We start from the raw sequence: 19062 nt of genomic DNA, 5'->3' as shown, positions 1-19062 counted from the left end.
CGACAGGGGAAGGTGCTCAACTGGTTCGCAGGTATGGATGGGTCAGCAAATTTGCACATGCGTTGTATATAGGATGCTTTTGTTTTCTTCTTTCAGATGTTGCTGATGGTAACGACTGTCCAGTTCTCAGGCACGATCTAGGTATAGATGCAGATCCAAGGATAAAGTTAGTGGAGACTTGACCACAAAGTGCTTCCCTTGCTAGTCTCTTAAAGGCAAGTGTGCAGTGCAGAGGGTGGGGGGGTGGGGGAGTTTTTATACTACGTTGTACCCCAAAAGAGCACCATTCCCATAGGAGGTCTGAGATGTGCGAGTCCCACGATAACCAGAGTTTCCACGAGATTCATGGGACTTCTATCTGGGGTAACCTGAGGTCTCCAATCTAGTACTCATGCCTTATGTTGCATCTTGAGGTTTGCAGGTGGTGAAAAGCATGCACTAGCGCTGATGCTTAGTGGGTAGAGCAGCAGTTGGCTGGCTAAGTAGACAAAGGTGAGGGCCTAAAACAGATAGATACGGACATGTGGAATGAACATGTATCCCCCTAAAGGACACACTTACCCAGTCAACACAAACCTCCACAACCTCAAAGGACACAGTGTCCTACGTAGCCCCTGTGTTTCGGGCATTGTAGGAGGCTGGCCTAGTTTAAGGTGCACACTTATTTAAGTGAAGCACTTTGCACTAATCCAGTCAAACTGTATGGTGATTTTAGTGGTCTTAGGCTTTGTCCTGAAGGGGTGTTAAGTAGCTTGTTTTACCAGAACTAATCCTTTAGTGTAGATTAAATGAAAAAGAACCACACGGTGTAGTTAAAAAAAATAGGTCTACTTATTATACATACTCACTAACACATTGGTATGTTATGTTATATATCCCTTATAAAGCACACGTACACCAGGTTGGTTTCATGGAACTGCTCTAAAGATGCCATAATCCTGAATATTACTCATATGCCTGTCTTAACAGCCATGTTTTTAAGAGTCTCATAAATCTCATAAAATCCGTGCAGGATCTAACTTCTAAGGGCAAGGAGTTCCAATATCTAGGGCCTTACACAGCAAAGCTAGTTCGCTGGTACGCTTCAACCTGAATAATGGACGAGTCAGGAGATGCAAGTGGGCCGATCGCAGATTGCGCGTAGGAGTGTGTCTTTTAATAATCATGTCAACAAATTTGTGGCTCCTACCATTCAGAGATTTAAAGATGATACAACTCACCTTGAAGGTGCATCTCTGATTTATGGGGAGCCAGTGTAACTTCCTCAGGAGAGGGGTGACATGTTGGCGCCTATTTTCCTGTAAACCCACTCTTGCTGCCTGATTCTGCACCAGTTGGAGTTGGTATATCTCTTACCCGGAGATATCAACATGAATGCACACAATACTTCAGTTGTAAACAGGTAAGTAAGCACAAATACACAGTGGTCTCCAGGGGGAAGACCAAATCATATACTAAAGAAATGGAATGCGAACTGAGACCGAAGTCGAGACTTTGACCAGTAGACTCAGAAGAGCTTGGGACACAAGGAACCACCAGAATTAAGTACCCAGGAACCCCACATAAGCGGCGTGCAGAGTGAAAATACAGCTGCGCACTCCATGCAAGTCAATGGGGAAAGTTGAGGTTGAAGTTTTCAAGAAGCCCCCTTCTCAGCGGACCCTTTAGAAACCCTTTGGAAGATCAAAGGTTGGAGAGTCACCTTACCCGTGGATACCCCAGGAACCAGGATACCTACACCAGGGAAGCCAGGTGCATAGGTGTGAAGTGACGTCCGAAACTGCCGTAGACCACAATGGAGGACTTCAGTGAAGAGTCTGCTGGCGAAGAAGGTGTAAGAGTCTGGTGAAAATCCAAGGGGGGAATTCTTGAAGAAAAGAACCTGCAAGCAGAGGGGACAGAGTCTAAGCCACTCAGAGGTGACCAGGAGGCACGGAAGAGCAATGACCACCGTTGACTGAAGATGCAGGAGTGATGACCGTGACCTTGTCACTGCAGCTGTGTGGACCAGGCGATGCTATGGAAGACCAGGAGCTGTTCACGAGCTGTCCCATGTCGTTAGTCATTAACCAGGGGGTTGTAGTCCAGCTGGAGCACAAACAAGCCTTGGCAGCAGCAATAGACGTAGTAAATGAAAAAGGAGCAATGTTAGGACCAGCAAGGTCCAAGGGACTCACCAATTGCAGGAGAGTCGGAGCAGGCCCTGAGCAAGCAGGGGAGCCCACTGAAGCCAAAAAAGACCCTCAAGAGGACCCGCAGGCTGAAGCCACAGGAGTCTCAAGAGGACTTTGAGCAGCTCACCCGAGATGCAGGCTCATGGTGAGGAGGATGCAGTGAGAACCAAGATCTTGGCAGGAAGAGATGCTGGAGCTTCTTGAAGCCCGAAGATATCTGGAGTACAGAGCCAACAAGCCTTAGCAAACAGCAAGTCGATAATGTGCACAGGGGTTCTGTTCCAGCAGTTTTGACGAGGAAAACTGGCCTCAAATTTGCTGAGAGGATAGGTCAGGCCTTGGGGGAGTTGCAGAACCATCATCTGCGTTGCTTAGACTTTCAAAGTCCTTGGGACGTCAGGAGCAGCAGACAGGTCAGCTTCAGTGCAGTGCCTGCAGATGCAGGGGTGTGACTCCGTCACTTCAAGGGAGATTACTTCAGTGTCCTTGATGCCCACAGGCCTGGAGAGGAACCTAGAAGAAGCACAGGCACAGACCACAAAGAAGACTTGCAGAACAGCGAGACCAGGAGCCGCAGGAGTCTTCCTTGGGCAGGATTGGTTCCAGGTGAAGTCTAGCGAAGTCCAGATGCCCAGACGGTCAAAGTTGAAGTGGCTTCGTGTTTGAATCTTGTTCTATGACTAATCTGAAGAGCCAACAAAATCAACAAGAGAGATAGGGCGCGAGTAGACACTCCTGTACCCCAATAATTATATTTTAAACAACGAAGGAGTGACTTAATGAAAACAAAATAAGACAAAACAAGGTGTGTTAGGTTATGCAATGGTCCCTACCCGGTTGGCATAACTGTAAGGTTGGAAAAATCCAATCCTAACAATCAGGAGGTCGCAACCCAGAAAAGTAGTATAACTACACATAACTGGAAAGGACAAGTAAACCTCTTTGTTAAAAGGACCCTCACTCACCACTAGTTGGTGACATGCTTCATCATAGGGTCCCCGCTGGGGTGGCCGAATGCCCCCCCAGCGTGCTACAACGCCTGATTTACAGCGGAGCGGGTTGGTGTTGAGTGTGACAGTGGTTTAACTCAAAAGAAATTGTTGCAAAATAAGTGAGTGCAGAATTTAAAAATTACTAGGTTGAAACCCAAACAAAATCTTCAATGTGGGCCAACCTGTATCCAGATTAAAAAGGCGGACAAAATAGGTTCTGAATTTGGAGACCTGTGTCCTTGAGTGAGATATAAGGTCAACATGTTTCTGCTGTAAAAATGCAGGATCGCACAGCATTCGTCAGGACCATAGACCAATAGCACTCCGGTGGTATGTACACACTAAGGTACACCCTCCCGTGAGGCACTTGATGTAAAAAATTGAAAGAGTATGATGTAATTACTCACGGATATTGCCCGTGTCGGCACACTGTGATTCACAGCAGCCCGAGTTACCTGTAGAGAAAGGAGAGGGACACACTAACACATAGACACACAAATCAACATGTTATCCATTTTTACAACATGTAGCAAGGTAACGTGAGAATTATCACATCACCTCTGTTTCCTTAACACCCTATTAGAGTGGTAGGATAAAGTACCCTCATAATCATGAATTCGATATAGAGGGATGTCTAGTTACAGACTTCTAAACAAAAATTATTCATATTAGAATAGTGGAACCAAAGAGGGAGGTTCCTGAAACGCAGTAGATTTATTTAAATCAGCGTATTTTGGGCTAAAGTTTTAGAAAGGCTAAGGATTTCTTACCCCTCCATAGTTTATACTTAAGCCGGGTATATAATCAATAATTAAAGCAGACAAAATATATTATTTTGGAGACTCATAAAACGGCAAAAGGGGGGGCCTCACAATGTGGAAACCAGAGCGACAACATGCATTAATCTGCAAGGTTCAATAGCGTGTCAGCAAGGAGCTCAAAGCACTTACAGCTAGAAGGAGGGAAATTCTCTTCATGGGTCAAGACAGCACGGGAATTGTTCACGCGGTGTAAAATCTAGCGTGTAAGGAGGAAAACAAGATGTTACCAAACCCTCCGTAGTTCGACAGTCTTTGAGGCAGAAAGCAGCTGCACGGTAGACAAGCAGTTAAAAACTTACTTTTCCACTCGCGACTCCCCGTCCAAAACCTATGCTACAGGACTGCCGTCTGCCCGGAGGTAGTAGAGAAACCCATGTGAGCTCTTTTAAATAACATAGTTGTTCCGGCCACATGACTGGCGTGCCCGGACATGAAAAAGGGGGGCGTGACACGGGGCGTCACACAGGGCGAGGCGGAGAAGCCTTAAAGGGACAAAGCCCCTTTGGTCACCCTACAGGTAATGCGGTTCGAATCCCCGTTCCGCCTCGTTGGTGAACCAATAAGTTGAGGGGAATAAGATGTTAATTTTGAGGAACAGTAGTTCTCTCCAAAAAATGTGATTGATATTCATAACGATAACGATTAAGGCAAAGACGTGCGTCGATTAAAACGAGCCAGTCCTGAGTGGGAGGCTACGCCTTGATACTATATGGTAGGCAGCCAATTTGTCTGCGCCCATACCTTCCGAAATAATGCATTGTCATAGAATCTTCTGGGGCATTGATAACTTTAGTACTGTATTATTATTAAAATATGCTTAGATCATGATGCCATATGAAATGGCTCTAGTGCGGTTATATTCTTGGTTCACCTTGATCCACCCAGTCACCTATCTGGGATATGGTATGCGCTAGAAAAGGGTCGAGAAATAAGGCATGTTGTCACCAAGCAAAGCAACCACCTCTTCTTTTGAAAAGGAGGGGCCCTGTTCTTCCATGGTAGATTGATGGTCTCGTTATTAATAAGTCTCTGCTAATAATAAATCAGTAAGTCTCTCACAGCTGCACGCTGCTCTAAGAACCAACAAAATCAACAAGAGAGATAGGGCGCGAGTAGACACTCCTGTACCCCAATAATTATATTTTAAACAACGAAGGAGTGACTTAATGAAAACAAAATAAGACAAAACAAGGTGTGTTAGGTTATGCAATGGTCCCTACCCGGTTGGCATAACTGTAAGGTTGGAAAAATCCAATCCTAACAATCAGGAGGTCGCAACCCAGAAAAGTAGTATAACTACACATAACTGGAAAGGACAAGTAAACCTCTTTGTTAAAAGGACCCTCACTCACCACTAGTTGGTGACATGCTTCATCATAGGGTCCCCGCTGGGGTGGCCGAATGCCCCCCCAGCGTGCTACAACGCCTGATTTACAGCGGAGCGGGTTGGTGTTGAGTGTGACAGTGGTTTAACTCAAAAGAAATTGTTGCAAAATAAGTGAGTGCAGAATTTAAAAATTACTAGGTTGAAACCCAAACAAAATCTTCAATGTGGGCCAACCTGTATCCAGATTAAAAAGGCGGACAAAATAGGTTCTGAATTTGGAGACCTGTGTCCTTGAGTGAGATATAAGGTCAACATGTTTCTGCTGTAAAAATGCAGGATCGCACAGCATTCGTCAGGACCATAGACCAATAGCACTCCGGTGGTATGTACACACTAAGGTACACCCTCCCGTGAGGCACTTGATGTAAAAAATTGAAAGAGTATGATGTAATTACTCACGGATATTGCCCGTGTCGGCACACTGTGATTCACAGCAGCCCGAGTTACCTGTAGAGAAAGGAGAGGGACACACTAACACATAGACACACAAATCAACATGTTATCCATTTTTACAACATGTAGCAAGGTAACGTGAGAATTATCACATCACCTCTGTTTCCTTAACACCCTATTAGAGTGGTAGGATAAAGTACCCTCATAATCATGAATTCGATATAGAGGGATGTCTAGTTACAGACTTCTAAACAAAAATTATTCATATTAGAATAGTGGAACCAAAGAGGGAGGTTCCTGAAACGCAGTAGATTTATTTAAATCAGCGTATTTTGGGCTAAAGTTTTAGAAAGGCTAAGGATTTCTTACCCCTCCATAGTTTATACTTAAGCCGGGTATATAATCAATAATTAAAGCAGACAAAATATATTATTTTGGAGACTCATAAAACGGCAAAAGGGGGGGCCTCACAATGTGGAAACCAGAGCGACAACATGCATTAATCTGCAAGGTTCAATAGCGTGTCAGCAAGGAGCTCAAAGCACTTACAGCTAGAAGGAGGGAAATTCTCTTCATGGGTCAAGACAGCACGGGAATTGTTCACGCGGTGTAAAATCTAGCGTGTAAGGAGGAAAACAAGATGTTACCAAACCCTCCGTAGTTCGACAGTCTTTGAGGCAGAAAGCAGCTGCACGGTAGACAAGCAGTTAAAAACTTACTTTTCCACTCGCGACTCCCCGTCCAAAACCTATGCTACAGGACTGCCGTCTGCCCGGAGGTAGTAGAGAAACCCATGTGAGCTCTTTTAAATATGTTATTTAAAAGAGCTCACATGGGTTTCTCTACTACCTCCGGGCAGACGGCAGTCCTGTAGCATAGGTTTTGGACGGGGAGTCGCGAGCTGCTTTCTGCCTCAAAGACTGTCGAACTACGGAGGGTTTGGTAACATCTTGTTTTCCTCCTTACACGCTAGATTTTACACCGCGTGAACAATTCCCGTGCTGTCTTGACCCATGAAGAGAATTTCCCTCCTTCTAGCTGTAAGTGCTTTGAGCTCCTTGCTGACACGCTATTGAACCTTGCAGATTAATGCATGTTGTCGCTCTGGTTTCCACATTGTGAGGCCCCCCCTTTTGCCGTTTTATGAGTCTCCAAAATAATATATTTTGTCTGCTTTAATTATTGATTATATACCCGGCTTAAGTATAAACTATGGAGGGGTAAGAAATCCTTAGCCTTTCTAAAACTTTAGCCCAAAATACGCTGATTTAAATAAATCTACTGCGTTTCAGGAACCTCCCTCTTTGGTTCCACTATTCTAATATGAATAATTTTTGTTTAGAAGTCTGTAACTAGACATCCCTCTATATCGAATTCATGATTATGAGGGTACTTTATCCTACCACTCTAATAGGGTGTTAAGGAAACAGAGGTGATGTGATAATTCTCACGTTACCTTGCTACATGTTGTAAAAATGGATAACATGTTGATTTGTGTGTCTATGTGTTAGTGTGTCCCTCTCCTTTCTCTACAGGTAACTCGGGCTGCTGTGAATCACAGTGTGCCGACACGGGCAATATCCGTGAGTAATTACATCATACTCTTTCAATTTTTTACATCAAGTGCCTCACGGGAGGGTGTACCTTAGTGTGTACATACCACCGGAGTGCTATTGGTCTATGGTCCTGACGAATGCTGTGCGATCCTGCATTTTTACAGCAGAAACATGTTGACCTTATATCTCACTCAAGGACACAGGTCTCCAAATTCAGAACCTATTTTGTCCGCCTTTTTAATCTGGATACAGGTTGGCCCACATTGAAGATTTTGTTTGGGTTTCAACCTAGTAATTTTTAAATTCTGCACTCACTTATTTTGCAACAATTTCTTCTGATTAATCTGAAGAGCCACCCACAGGTAAGCCCTTAAGTACCCTAGGGAAAGGGTTGGAACGATTCAAGGGTCCCTCCCAGAGGTAGGGGCTGGACAGAGGTGATGGTACTCCCATGGCCTTTGTCCAGTTTTGTGCCAGAGTGGTACCCAAGGGCTCCGTGAACTGGCTCAAATTAGAGTATGGGAGGAGGGCACCAGATGTGCCCTTCAAAGCAATCTGGTGGCTCTGGCAAGTGCACCCACCCCAGCCCAATACACTAAGTCCTGTCTGAGAGGTGGTCACGCCTCCCTCTGACAGGAAACCTATTGTTCTACCTTCCCCTGCTCAAGCTCAGTTCAGCAGCAGGAGAGCAGAATCGTGTGTGGGGTCGGCAGCAACACTAGCTTGCTGACAAACCCTGGAAGGCTGTTACCAGGAGTACTGGGGGCTTCCGGGCGGAGCCTTTCCCCCCCCCCCCCCCCCCCCCTGCATGAAATCATACATCCAACACCATTAACGGTGTTAGGGTATGATTCCAACATGTTTGATACCAAACATGCGCAGGTTCGGCAAAGCCAATATATAGTTAGCCATCTATCTTATTCATGAGTACATTCAAGGTGATACTCATTCAGTACAGCAAAGACAAGGTAAATATTCCACTAGTACCCACAAATAAATGCAAGCTTCCTAGACATCATATTAAAAAAATACATGTTTTAAGCTAGTGTTAAACCTGGTCTTCCCCCAAACTGTGTGCCTGCTTACCTCCACTTTTTGCTGTATCTTTTGTTGGCCTTGGGACTCTTAGCACTTTACCACTGCTAACCAGTACTTAAGTGCATTTGCTTCTCCCCTAAACATGGTGACATGGGTGTATACATGATTGGCATATTTAGCTTACCTGTAAGTCCCTTGTAAAGTGGTATACCATATAACATGGGCCTGTAATTTAAATGCTACTAGTGGGCCTGCTTGCAAACACAACAGTGATGGACAGAATGTGGATCAATGTCACACATTCACCCCAGTCCAAAGATCTGGGCCCAAATCCATCGTTTTTCCACTCCACACCACCTTGGGTTAGACAATGGCGATATGCAAATCAGCGCTGACCCTGTGCCCCATGGGAACAGTCCAGTCCGAACTACAAAAGCCATGTCCTTCCCAGAACGGAATCAAGCATCCGAGGACCGGCCCGGTTTCGAGGTAACACCTCATCAGCCCGGCTAGCTTGACTCCAGTGGTGTGGAGTGCCTGGGACTCACGTCTGAGCATCCCCAGTACACTTAGAGCGGTAATTGCAAACACAACAGTGATGGACAGAATGTGGATCAATGTCACACATTCACCACTAGTGGGCCTGCAGCACTGGTTGTGCCTTTCACACAAGTCGCCTTTCAACCCTGTCTCAGCCCTGCCATTGCAAGACCTGTGTGTGCAGTTTACTGCCACTTCAACTTGACATTTAAAACTACCTGCCAAGCAATAAACTCCCCTTTTGTTGCACATAAATCACCCCTAGGTAGCCCTAAGGACAGGGTACTGTGTAACTATAAGGTAGGACGTTTTCTGGTAGTGATGACCCGCAAAATTGTATTTTCACTACTGTGAGGTCTACTCTCATGGGCTAGCATTGGGAATTCCTTAAAACGCTATTTCTTTTCTTAAAACACTTTTAAACTGTAATTTCTGATTAGAAAGGAATAGCATAAACAACAAAAGAGTGAGGCCAAACGAAGGAGAAAGGGAAAGAGCCAGCACGAGGAATCACTCTTGTTTAAAAGAACCCTCACTCATCAACCTAGTTGGTGACATGCTTCATCATTGGGTCCTCACCAGAGAGACCGAATGCCTCCCTGGTGTGCCACGACGCCTGGCTATAGCGGAGCAGGTTTTGGTGTGGCATGTGTGATAGTGAAATGTGCGATAGTGAAATGTGCAGTTTAAAAGCGGGACCCTGCAACCAGAGAGTTTAGTCATCAACCTCTCTTTGGTCGACCTCACTGACACTGAGAAATCGGTCCTGGAAAAGGGACTGGGTTTTGTGCCCACTGCACGCCTGGACCGCTTTAGACTACATTGCGAATTAGCAGAATTTTTCCAGAAATTGAAACGTAAATATTTTTTGAACAGGCAGTGTTCAATGATGTTGAATCCTTTCAAGAGACGGGAGTCTTTAAAAATATGCAAAAAACACAGTTGATGGACAGAATGTAGAACAATGTCATACATTCACCCCAGTACAAGGATCTGGGCCTAAATCCATCGTTTTTTTGCTCTCCACACCACCCTGGGTTAGACACTGGCTATATGCAAATCAGCTCTGACCCTGTGCCTCATGGGAACAGTCCAGTCCGAACTACCAAGCCATGTCTTTCCCAGACCGGAATCAAGCATCCAAGGACCGGTTTCTGGCTATCAGCCTTCATTCAGCCTGGATAGCTTGACTCCAGTGGTGTGGAGAGCCTGGGACTCACGTCTGAGCATACCCAGCCCACTCGGGGTGAAAATTGCAAAAAACACAGTTGATGGGGGTGAGTGTTTTATTTGCTCAAACGCTCCGTCCATCATCCCCTTTTGTATCGCTTTGTTCGCCCTAAGTGTGGCAGGGTATGCTCAGACGTGAGTCCCTTGCTCACTTGGCCACTGGATTCAAGATAGCCTGGCTGATGAGGATTATGAATCCGAAACCGGTCCCAGGATGCTTGTTTCCGGTCCATGGAAGACATGGCTTGGCAGTTCGGGCTGGACTGTTCCCATGAGGCACAGGGTCAGACTGATTTGCATATGGCCATGTCTGAAATGGGGTGGCTGAGTGGGCTAAAGAATGGTGATGGATTAAACCCAGATCAGTTGACTGGGGGTGAGTGTTTGATTTGCTCAAACGCTCCGTCCATCATCCCCTTTTGTATCGCTTTGTTCGCCCTAAGTGTGGCAGAGTATGCTCAGACGTGAGTCCCTTGCTCACTTGGCCACTGGATTCAAGATAGCCTGGCTGATGAGGATTATGAATCCGAAACCGGTCCCAGGATGCTTGTTTCCGGTCCATGGAAGACATGGCTTGGCAGTTCGGGCTGGACTGTTCCCATGAGGCACAGGGTCAGACTGATTTGCATATGGCCATGTCTGAAATGGGGTGGCTGAGTGAGCTAAAGAATGGTGATGGATTAAACCCAGATCAGTTGACTGGGGGTGAGTGTTTGATTTGCTCAAACGCTCCGTCCATCATCCCCTTTTGTATCGCTTTGTTCGCCCTAAGTGTGGCAGGGTATGCTCAGACGTGAGTCCCTTGCTCACTTGGCCACTGGATTCAAGATAGCCTGGCTGATGAGGATTATGAATCCGAAACCGGTCCCAGGATGCTTGTTTCCGGTCCATGGAAGACATGGCTTGGCAGTTCGGGCTGGACTGTTCCCATGAGGCACAGGGTCAGACTGATTTGCATATGGCCATGTCTGAAATGGGGTGGCTGAGTGGGCTAAAGAATGGTGATGGATTAAACCCAGATCAGTTGACTGGGGGTGAGTGTTTGATTTGCTCAAACGCTCCGTCCATCATCCCCTTTTGTATCGCTTTGTTCGCCCTAAGTGTGGCAGGGTATGCTCAGACGTGAGTCCCTTGCTCACTTGGCCACTGGATTCAAGATAGCCTGGCTGATGAGGATTATGAATCCGAAACCGGTCCCAGGATGCTTGTTTCCGGTCCATGGAAGACATGGCTTGGCAGTTCGGGCTGGACTGTTCCCATGAGGCACAGGGTCAGACTGATTTGCATATGGCCATGTCTGAAATGGGGTGGCTGAGTGGGCTAAAGAATGGTGATGGATTAAACCCAGATCAGTTGACTGGGGGTGAGTGTTTGATTTGCTCAAACGCTCCGTCCATCATCCCCTTTTGTATCGCTTTAAAAATATGAGTGCATGTGAATTTCAGGCACTACAATCACAGCAGTCCAACACCACCATTGCCATAAAATCAGCTGACAAAGGTGGTGGAGTTGTTATCCAGGACGCAGTGGTTTATGACCATGAATGCAAACGTTTACTAGGTGACCGAGGGAACTACACCCCTCTGCATACAGACCCCACCTCACTGTTAAACCCACAATCAGGAATCTTGTTGATGATGCAGAAGCCAATGGTTACATCACCAAACACGAAGCGGATATTTTAACAGCAGGTAATAGCATTATTCCATACTTCTACACCCTGCTTAAGACTCATAAGAACAGGATGCCCCCACCAGGCCGGCCGATCGTCTCGGGCATTGGTGTCCTCCTTGAACCCTTGGCACAATATTGTGATTTTTTTTTTTCCTGAAACCTCTGATTCAGAAAACTACTACTTATCTGAAGGACACCAAGAGCCTATTGGCTCTGCTTCAGGATCTCAGCATTGATGATGAGTCCACCTTTTTGGTCTCCCTGGAAGTCTCTACACCTGCATCCCACAGGACAAAACCATCCGGGTCCTCGGTGAGGCTTTGAATGCAGCTCCTTGGGATTTCCATAAACCCAGAGAATTTGTTATTGAATGTGCTACGCTAACCCTGAAGAGAAATTTATTTGAGTACAGGGGGGGACCTGTATCTCCAGTCTACGGGTACTTCGATGGGCAGTACTTTCGCCCCTAGCGTAGCCGGGCTGTATGTCTACGATTTCGAATGCAAGCACATACCATCTGTGGGTAATCCATAAGCGGCCTATGTATCCTTCTGGAAGAGGTACATAGATGACGTGTTTGTCATCTGGCAAGTTACCTGAGGATACCCTACTGGAATTCTTTAATTGGATTAACACGTGACTCCAATTTGAGGTTTACTCATACTTACCAGAGATAAGAGATGACTTTCCTAGACATGGTCATAAGGAAATCAGGAGAACGTTTGCTGACGAAAACCCGCTATAAACCTGCAGGCAAGAATAACCTACATTTTTCCAGCTTTCATCCTAGACCACTGCGAGAGAATCTCCCCTTCGGTCAATACCTCTGCCTAAGGCGAAATTGCAGTGACGTGGAGGACTATCAGTCCCATACCAGGAAACTAACAACCAAACTCCGCAAACGTGGTTACCCGGAAAGGATACTGAAGAGAAGTTGCAAGAGGGCCAGGAACCAACTCAGGGAAGCCCTCCTAGAAGACAATCCCAGAAACACTGAAGAAGTACCACGTACAGTGTTGCTTCCAACACAATCAGTAAATCCATCAGGAAACACTAGCGGATTCTGGAAAGCAATAAACTCAAGTGGGAGAAGCCTCTCTTTTCTTTCAAAAGGGTCAGCAGTATCAAGGACACTCTTGTCCATACAGGCCCAAGAAAGACTGACACGGATGAGAGCCCATCGGTGCTGAATGCTTGGGGTCTCCTGAAAGTGACAGGACACTTTCCCTGTGGCTCATGCAGCGTTTGCCACCTTACAACCCCCACTAAGAGTCTACATCTGGAACCCGGCAAAATATGGACGCAACGTGACCACATAAACTGCAATTCCACAAACATGGTTTATCTAATTACATGCCCTTGTGGCTCTAGATATGTGGGGATGACGACACACAAGATAAAAAAACGGCTGTGGGAGCACCATAGCAATATTTGGTGCCGGAAGAATACCACCAAGTTAACTGAACATTTTTTACATCTGAACCACAGCACCAATGATATACAGTGGACGATTATAGAACAAATCAAGCAGGGGCATAAAACATCGCAAGTCCTGTTTGAGAAGGAGCAGCGCTGGATTTATCGTCTTTCTACACATGTGCATGGACTAAAGGATAATAATCCCTGGGGTTCTGTAATGAGAGTTTAATCCAGTATAGATATACCCTGGCCTTCATGTGTACTGACTATTAATTTTAATATCTATCGTTATTACTCAGTCACTTGTACTCAGTTTATCCCAGCCGAAGTAGTATGCGCCACCACCTTGCTTTGACTATTTTGTGGGGGTATTCTAGTAGTGTCTTATCTACAGGCTTTTTGAGGGCGACATTGTTTTTATTTACCCCCTTTAGATTCCACGCTCACATAGAGGGTTAATCATACGTACAAACTGCAGCAAAGTCATTCAGGTCTCTTAACACATTAGTTGAGGACGAACTTTTATTTTTATTTTTTGACTCGCACATCTTGTCTTACAGTTCCCATAGAAAACATGATGTTAGAACCTTTTGGTAATTCCTCAGTATCACGCATCACTTATGCGTGTCTGCCCTAATCGTCTGTGCATAAAGTTTTCATTCATTCAATACCTCCAACCCAGGCGGTTAGCATTCCAGCCTTTGCTTATGTGACGTAGCACGTCCTACACCGCACGCCTCGATCACATGACCAGGTTCTCTTCCGGTATATTTACCTAACAAACGGACGCCGATTTAACATTCGTGTCCACGGATTGGAACTGGCAGGTGCAATGTGGGCACGCACGCTTTTGAAATAGGTAGGCTTAGGGCCATTCTTAACCTTAAATCGAGGCCAGAAGCATTGCTGTTCTGACCTAGATTTTTATGGCCCCTTTTGTGTTTGACTAGCGGCAAAAGCCCCCACCAGGACCCATAATGTGAAGTCATTCATTACTTCATGTAAGCCCTTCCTTTTCAATGCTTTTAAAGTTCTGTCTTAAACTTTTAATTCCACTGCCAATACTCTGGTAAGCGTGAGTTCCACCAGCACTCTCGCTTTAACGGGCTAGTCATGTTTCACAAAATTTGATCGCATTATTGTCAATGCATATACAGAGCGCGCACAATTAGTAGCTCGTCACTAATAACAGGTTGCCATATGGATAAACAAAAAAAAAACCTCTGCATGCGATTGTGTAACACTGAGTGTTAGTGTTAAAATTATCACCACTGGCATGGGCACCTTAATAGAGGTTTTCACCTGAATATACCACAGACCGTAAATTATATTTCAAGGTAAAACACCCAGGATCTAGAACAAACACCAGAGCAAAGGTATCTTTGATCTCAGCGATTTGTTGTGTTTGTTTTCATGTTTGTTTATTCTTACAGATTTTACTGGCTTTCGGAAATCCTGAAGGCCCCAACGGATAAACCGTGAATTTGTTTGTTATATCCCTCACAGGTTAGGGTGCGCCTTAGCGTGCGCATACCGCCGTGGAGGGACGGCCCTGACGAATGCTTCGCCAATTTGCATTTTTGAAGCAGAAACATGTTGACCAATCTTTTCACCTAGTTTAACAGGATGTGTCTGGTCAATCTAGCCAGATAAGAAACATGCGAATCACTGCTTTTTAATGGTACATGGTTTTCCACCATTAAAATTCTTTTGGGAATAAACCAAGGCATCTTTTAATCTGCACATTTTCACTATTGCACTTACACCACACCAAAACCTGCTCCGCCTTGCAGCCTTTCTCCAATACACGTTTGGGATGGGTGACAGATACATTTTGTACATTCCCTCTATGCAGCCACAAACACTGGAAGGATGGGTCTGACAGGGAAATCATCTGCACTCATCTACATTCTGATGGCGCTTCCTGGGCAGGAAGAGGGAGGAGGTGCTGACAAACCTGAATAGGCAGTGTCCTGTTCTCCTCATAAAGGACGGACTACCCCCCACAGATAGCCTGTCAGACAGGGCTTGGATAAAACTGGACCTGTGCACTTCAAGGGCCTGCTTTGAAGTCACCTCCATTTCAAAGGTGCATTTGGGTATAAACGTACTGGGACTCTGACCCTACCTAGACAGTACGCTACTGGACCTATGAAGAACTCTGCCAGTAGTAAAGACTGCTGTTCTACAAGGTTTGCAACTTTGCCTGACTGCTGCTCTGAAGGAAATGCTTTCTGATCTGCTGACCTGCCCTGCTGCCTGCTGATCTCTGCCCTGCTGAGGACAAGGACTAAACCCATCACACTAGAACCCAGGATGACTCCAAGGGCTTGCTGGCTTGTCCCCTGTTTCTGTAGTTTCAGGACCATCAAAGTCTTCCTATAACTCTGCAGCTAGACTCTGCCATTTGTAAGTTTTACCCTGCCCGAGGAGCCAATCCAATCCTGGGCCTTGGAGTGGGATCTGCAGCGGTTTTACTTCATAGTCGACGCAGTGACGAATTTATACCTATCAGAACCGAGGCAGTGCGGTTCTGAGGACATCCCTACACGGTTCGGCACTCCTGGACCAGACTGCGAGGTTGGCAACGACGCAGAGCCTGCATAGTAAGGGGTTCACTGCTGACACAGGACCCGGCTGTGAGGCTTGACATCGATGCATCCACCCGACTGCAGGGATCGGAATCAATGCAATGAGATGTTGCCACTTTGCTCTATACAAGGTACTTTCTCAGCAGGACTTGGGTGAGTCCTGTAGCCAGCTTCCCTCCATAACAGTCAGACTATACTTTGTAACCCCTTAGTGCTGTTAACTTTTAAACACAGTTTTTTGATTTATTTTTTTCAAAATTCATAACCTTGCTTCTTCGTATTGGATTTTTGTCAATTTGGTCTTGTTTTACTTACTTGTTTATTCTATATTTTTCTAAACCTGTGTGTGTGCGTCTGCTTCACAAATACTTTACATATTTCCTCTTTATACAAGCCTGACTGCTCTGTCCAAAGCTACCAGAGTGTGAGCACAGGTTATCTTCAAGTGTGTTTCTAGCTTACCTTGACTAGGGTTGTGGTCCCTATATGGACAGTGTGCATACCTCTGCCACCTAGTGGCCCAATTTCTAACCGCCAGTATTTCCAACTGGTCAATAATTCAGCTGTACTGCTCCAGTAAGAGCAGATGTTTTTGTCTGGTATTCCCAATCTTATTTCAATAATTATTTTACCGTCTTATGTCTGTTGCAATTTTGTTTTCCATTTGCTGAGACAAGGCAACTGAGTCTTTCTATCGATTTGCAACTGAGGTCTCAAAAAAGGTAACACATTGCTTCCAAATCATACATTTTTAATTTCTCACAATTTCAACATTTACACAAATGGGATAATTTGTCTTTGTGTCACTTGTCAGGTGACAAAGTTTAACTGTAATCAAATTCACTTTTTTGTTGATTGTATTTAGGTTTGTAGAAGTTGTTAGAATTCCTTTTGCAGAATCTATTGAGAGGAGTGTTTATAGCGCAGAATGGTAAACATAGTCTCGCATGGAGTAAACCACCTTACCAGAAACTTTAAATGTGCCGCCCAGTAAATGGTGTCCTATCACCATCACATAGTGCTCTCTCTAATAGTGTAGCTCTGTTTTCTAGCTCACACGAAAGTTGGAAGTTGAAATGTGTTTTTTTTAATGCAGAAAAACTGATAAATAACCAGGAATATTTTGAAAGCGATAACACTCTGATTTTAGTAGATTTATACACCTTGCAATTTGTGTGAGAAGGCCTAAACTGCATATTTATTTCTTTAAAAAAAATCTTGAATACTTGCAGTTATCTTCTAGGGCACCCCAGTAAAAGCATTTGCTTTCTACAGTTAAAGATCACTTATTTTCCTACATATGAATATGTAAAGTTATGGATAAGTTAATCTTATACCTAAAAGAGAGAATAACATTCTATTTGGACACAGCCTTCAGAATATTTTTCTGTCTCCCTGGCCCCACTGTAAGGCAATCCTACTGGCTTATTATTAATCCCACTGGCATAGTATAAATCCGAGGTATACCACTTGTAATTAGATCGTAGTCATGTATATATGTATCAAGAGTTTTTTATTTATTTAGAAAGCAGAATTACTATTTTCAGTGCATTACTATATTAATCTGAGGAACTCTGAGGGAAACCCTGCGTCACTAAAAATGGTCTTTCTCGGTTGTAGGGGTTTGTTTTGCATTAGCGTACCCCCATACCCTCCTTCAGTTTTTCCTGACCCTTAGCCATTTTGTAGTAAACCCCCGGTTTCCCACCACTCCACCCTGCTCCCTTCCCCCATTTGCTATACAATACTATTCTACTATGGGGATAGAGCTGCACACAGAAAAGAAAACATAAGTGGCAAAGCGGTGGGTTTTATCTACCCGTAGGTTTGTGAATTGCATTTTGTAATATGTAGTACTGCTTTATGTACTACAAAATGCAGTTTGTGACTAGAAGCATGGATGTCTGACCTCAACTAACAGCTGGTCTTTGGGAATGGCAGAGATTTGATCACTTTTCTTGACCTGCTGTCCTATAGGTACCTAGAGTAACATTCCCCCACCCCTTCTGTTATCCATTTCAGTGTGCTTGGATGTAGCTTATCTGTGTATAATTCATTTGGAATTGGTTTTAAGCAATCCTTGTCTGTTGATCTGTAAACTGATATTGTATGACACACTTTCTCAATTCCATTGTGCACCCTATGATTTTTATTTCATGGCCATGCAAGCAAACTCAATGCTTTAGCAATCCTACATTTGCTAACCATAAGTGAGAGTATTCTTAATCACCTTTACTTATACATAGTATACATATTGTTCATACGGACCTGGGTTGCTGTGCTACTTCTCTTGGACCTCTCTGCTGCCTTTGATACAGGTGACCATGACACACTGATACAAGAATCTACAAAGCCAACATAGAGGGAACTGCTCTTGACTGGAACACATCCTACCTTCACAACCAAACTAATGTCATCTATACCTCCCCCCGTCTCATCCAACCCGAAATTCCCAAAAGCAGGGGTCCCTCAAGGCTCTATCATCTCACCAATGTTTTTCAAAATCTACATGAAGTCATTACCAGCACTGGTCAATTATTTTAGCTCACATGCTATAACTATGCAGATGACACGCAAATACTCCTTCAACTGGAATGCCCCAAAGACATTGGAAACTCGCCATTTTCAGTTGTGTCAGAGCCGTGGATCAATTGATGACGTGGAGCCATCTCAAATTGAATGCTTCAAAAAATGGAAATATTCAAGTGTGACGATTGGAAAAATTATGACCCACTCGCCACATGGTGATCTGGGAACACTGCCTAAAGTATTAAAGATAGTAAGAAACCTCGGAATGACCATGGACTCCAAGCTGTCAATGAATGCCCAAGTGGAAAACTAGCAATATCAAGCTTTGTTCCTATAAAACTCCTCGCCGAATCTTCCCCCATCTGGGATTGCCACACATGGTCCATGCTACCATCTCTCTTGTTCTCCCCAAAAGCCTCTAACACAGATCGCCTTTAATGCCTAAGAAAAGATTACAACATGTCCAGAACTCTGCTACCAGACTACTCTTACATATAAACCCACAATCCCACATAGGCCCTGCCTTGAAAGCCCTGCATTGGTTACTGTTTGCCAGAAGATGCACGTGCAAACTGCTCTGTATCGCCCACAAAGCGATACATGGAACAGGACCGCTCTTCATCAGGAATAAAATCACAAAATATGTTCACAGTAACCTCCTCTCTAGAGTGGTACCTCACCTCAAATTTCCAAGGTACAAGAAAAAAGACTAAGAGTT

Source organism: Lissotriton helveticus, chromosome 11, assembly GCF_964261635.1.
Source record: "Lissotriton helveticus chromosome 11, aLisHel1.1, whole genome shotgun sequence".
Taxonomy (NCBI): domain Eukaryota; kingdom Metazoa; phylum Chordata; class Amphibia; order Caudata; family Salamandridae; genus Lissotriton; species Lissotriton helveticus.
The sequence above is the reverse complement of the archived record's forward strand: the minus strand, read 5'-3'. Positions refer to the sequence as shown.